This window comes from Schistocerca americana, unplaced genomic scaffold, assembly GCF_021461395.2.
Source record: "Schistocerca americana isolate TAMUIC-IGC-003095 unplaced genomic scaffold, iqSchAmer2.1 HiC_scaffold_1413, whole genome shotgun sequence".
NCBI classification, from domain to species: Eukaryota; Metazoa; Arthropoda; class Insecta; order Orthoptera; family Acrididae; genus Schistocerca; species Schistocerca americana.
Window position 1 is genome coordinate 1 of NW_025725494.1, and position 4,444 is coordinate 4,444.

The 4,444-nt window shown below is 56.9% G+C and overlaps 2 non-coding genes across 2 annotated transcripts; both read right to left on the minus strand.

The window, feature by feature from the left end:
* Window positions 1-212: 212 nt before the first annotated feature.
* LOC124567911 lies at window positions 213-367 on the minus strand. The gene has a single exon (XR_006971047.1). It is a non-coding gene; the product is annotated as a 5.8S ribosomal RNA (ribosomal RNA).
* Window positions 368-717: 350 nt separating this feature from the next.
* LOC124567919 lies at window positions 718-2,627 on the minus strand. The gene has a single exon (XR_006971054.1). It is a non-coding gene; the product is annotated as a small subunit ribosomal RNA (ribosomal RNA).
* Window positions 2,628-4,444: the final 1,817 nt, after the last annotated feature.

The window sequence follows — 4,444 nt, forward strand, 5'->3', positions numbered from 1 at the left end:
GTAGTCTCGCCTGCTCTGAGGTCGTTGTACGAGGTGTCGCACGCCACACCGCCAGCCGGCTGTGCACGCTACCGAGTAAGTACCGGTATGCGAACCGCCAGGCGACGGGCGCGCATCGCACGTTTAAGGAGGCGCGGCCGGCCCCACAGGGCGGCCGCGACGCTCCCAGGTCTGCGAAGCGGGGCAACGCCGCGCGCTTCAGTATACGTAGCCGACCCTCAGCCAGACGTGGCCCGGGAACGGAATCCATGGACCGCAATGTGCGTTCGAAACGTCGATGTTCATGTGTCCTGCAGTTCACATGTCGACGCGCAATTTGCTGCGTTCTTCATCGACCCACGAGCCGAGTGATCCACCGTCCTGGGTGATCTTTTCTTAGTTTACACTGTCTCTTTCAAGACAGTTGCATAGGCGGGACGTAGGCGTGTGGCGGCCCCTGTTCAAGCGTTCTGTGTCCAACGGCCTCACGGCCGATGGGCGTCGTACGGCTCCACACCGGAGCGGACAGGCAGTCGGGCGAAAGTCATTCAAAACCGGCGCCAGGCGCCAGGTGCCGCAGGCCAGCCGCTCCAGCGCTTCAGCGCTCGTACCACACAACATTGGCGTTAGTTTTGAGAAGCACGCGTGGTTCCGCACGCGGCGCACGGCTACTGCGAGCCGTACAGGTAGCGTGTTGCGCGACACGACACGCACATCGAAAGACATGCAGTCTAGTCGTAATGATCCTTCCGCAGGTTCACCTACGGAAACCTTGTTACGACTTTTACTTCCTCTAAATGATCAAGTTTGGTCATCTTTCCGGTAGCATCGGCAACGACAGAGTCAATGCCGCGTACCAGTCCGAAGACCTCACTAAATCATTCAATCGGTAGTAGCGACGGGCGGTGTGTACAAAGGGCAGGGACGTAATCAACGCGAGCTTATGACTCGCGCTTACTGGGAATTCCTCGTTCATGGGGAACAATTGCAAGCCCCAATCCCTAGCACGAAGGAGGTTCAGCGGGTTACCCCGACCTTTCGGCCTAGGAAGACACGCTGATTCCTTCAGTGTAGCGCGCGTGCGGCCCAGAACATCTAAGGGCATCACAGACCTGTTATTGCTCAATCTCGTGCGGCTAGAAGCCGCCTGTCCCTCTAAGAAGAAAAGTAATCGCTGACAGCACGAAGGATGTCACGCGACTAGTTAGCAGGCTAGAGTCTCGTTCGTTATCGGAATTAACCAGACAAATCGCTCCACCAACTAAGAACGGCCATGCACCACCACCCACCGAATCAAGAAAGAGCTATCAATCTGTCAATCCTTCCGGTGTCCGGGCCTGGTGAGGTTTCCCGTGTTGAGTCAAATTAAGCCGCAGGCTCCACTCCTGGTGGTGCCCTTCCGTCAATTCCTTTAAGTTTCAGCTTTGCAACCATACTTCCCCCGGAACCCAAAAGCTTTGGTTTCCCGGAGGCTGCCCGCCGAGTCATCGGAGGAACTGCGGCGGATCGCTGGCTGGCATCGTTTATGGTTAGAACTAGGGCGGTATCTGATCGCCTTCGAACCTCTAACTTTCGTTCTTGATTAATGAAAACATACTTGGCAAATGCTTTCGCTTCTGTTCGTCTTGCGACGATCCAAGAATTTCACCTCTAACGTCGCAATACGAATGCCCCCGCCTGTCCCTATTAATCATTACCTCGGGTTCCGAAAACCAACAAAATAGAACCGAGGTCCTATTCCATTATTCCATGCACACAGTATTCAGGCGGGCTTGCCTGCTTTAAGCACTCTAATTTGTTCAAAGTAAACGTGCCGGCCCACCGAGACACTCACTCAAGAGCACCCTGGTAGGATTGCAACGGGGTCCGCCTCGGGACGCACGAGCACGCACGAGGCGCGTCGCACGCCTTCAGCTCGCCCCACCGGCAGGACGTCCCACGATACATGCCAGTTAAACACCGACGGGCGGTGAACCAACAGCGTGGGACACAAATCCAACTACGAGCTTTTTAACCGCAACAACTTTAATATACGCTATTGGAGCTGGAATTACCGCGGCTGCTGGCACCAGACTTGCCCTCCAATAGATACTCGTTAAAGGATTTAAAGTGTACTCATTCCGATTACGGGGCCTCGGATGAGTCCCGTATCGTTATTTTTCGTCACTACCTCCCCGTGCCGGGAGTGGGTAATTTGCGCGCCTGCTGCCTTCCTTGGATGTGGTAGCCGTTTCTCAGGCTCCCTCTCCGGAATCGAACCCTGATTCCCCGTTACCCGTTACAACCATGGTAGGCGCAGAACCTACCATCGACAGTTGATAAGGCAGACATTTGAAAGATGCGTCGCCGGTACGAGGACCGTGCGATCAGCCCAAAGTTATTCAGAGTCACCAAGGCAAACGGACCGGACGAGCCGACCGATTGGTTTTGATCTAATAAAAGCGTCCCTTCCATCTCTGGTCGGGACTCTGTTTGCATGTATTAGCTCTAGAATTACCACAGTTATCCAAGTAACGTGGGTACGATCTAAGGAACCATAACTGATTTAATGAGCCATTCGCGGTTTCACCTTAATGCGGCTTGTACTGAGACATGCATGGCTTAATCTTTGAGACAAGCATATGACTACTGGCAGGATCAACCAGGGAGCTGCGTCAACTAGAGCTGAGCAGCCGGCCGCCCGGGAGTGTGTCCCGGGGGCCCGCGCGAACACGCAAGCGTCCGCTCAATTATTCTGCAAACAGGAGGAGGCTGAGCTCCCCTGCACAATACACCTCGAAACCCTCTCAGGTCCCGGCGGCGCGCAGCGCCGTCCTAAGTACTTGGTCGGGTTCGAGAGAGGCGCAATCGCCCGGAGTTTGGCGAGTAGACGCTTTAGGTGCGACCACCCGTGCTCCCAACTGAGCTTGCCGCTGCCGACAGAGGCCCGGGAGCGTGCTGTCGTGGCATTGCCGGCGGGAGACAACACGCGCCACCTACGGTGGCCGGCAGCTCCAACGCCAGCGCCACAGAAGGACAAAAGCCCCACTTGGGTGCCGAAGCGAACTCTCCCAGCACAGCGCACGCGCCAACACGTCCGCACAGCTGCGATACAATCCACCTGCGAGAACCGCAGAGGCGACCGAGCAGCAGACGGCGTCGCGGCGCCGAGCGCCGGGCGGCGGCGCATCCTCAGCGCACACAGTCCTCAATCGGACCAGCACACTGCAGATGTCCACCGCGCTTCGCACCGGGCCCGCGAGGACCTACTTTGGCCGCACGGCGCCGCGTGCAGGGTGCGCCGGCGCGCAGCTGCGCCGCCTGCCGCCTCCGTCGGCCGGCGCGCCTGCCACTGGCCGCCCCCACCAGCCGGCTGTAGCGCGTGCGCCCACGCACCGCGCGGCCAGCACGCCGGAAGGCCCCCCCTCACCGGCCGGGGACGGTCCCACCCAGCCACCGCCGCGTATCGCTTCACACCCACATGCCATTCACGTTCGTGGGCATGGTGGGTATCGCTGAAACAACCGGTTGGTAGCTCAACCGATCGTCGCCATCACTGATTCACCTCTAGCGAGAACAACCGCACCACAACGGTTTACCAGTTCTTCATTTGCGTAACGTCACCAGCAAACGTAGACGTCCATCGCCATTTGCAAATTCAACGATTGTTGCATGCCTGTGTCAGGTGTCACGACACACTATGTCTGCCCACATACACGCAACAACATGTGCACGCTTCGCGAACACGTGGAAGGTGGCCCCCGTACGTATGCGATGTCCATTGCGCGAACGACTGTCAACCGGCCTCTGTCGCATGTCGCAGATGTGGAACGCAGTGCACCATGCTATCACGGTGTGTGAGAAGAGACGACTACGTCTGACAACACGCGCCACTACATCAACAGACGGCTCATGCTGATCGCCATCCACGGCATACCATACTGCAATCCAGCTCTTATAGGGAGACGACACGTAGCTGAGTGCACAATATTTGGACCGTATGGTTCGCCGTTGTTGGCGCAGTCGTGGTACGGTCACACATGTACCACGATGTATCATTCAGTACATGAGGACCAATGTGCGGTACAGTGTGTGATTTGGACGTACAACATCAGCGGACAGTTGCCACAAGCCGTACCACAACGTAGGCTGTGCTTCGCCATGCGAATGCCAATGAACAACTGCGAAGGGCATTGAGCATGTACGTCCTGCCGCCATCCGCATTACAGTGTATAGCTGCAAGGTGTTTAACATGAAGCGATACTCTGGGGACCGGGCAGTGCGAGTAGCAAACTATATTGCGGGGGTTGCAGTTAGGCAACACTACACTAATTTAACGCGTCGTATGACAATTACAGAGCAGGTTAAGGCCCAACGTGTGTTGGGTTCAAGGCCCAACGTGTGTTGGGTTAAGGCCCAACGTGTGTTGGGTTAAGGCCCAACGTGTGTTGGGTTAAGGCCCAACGTGTGTTGGGTTAAGGCCCAA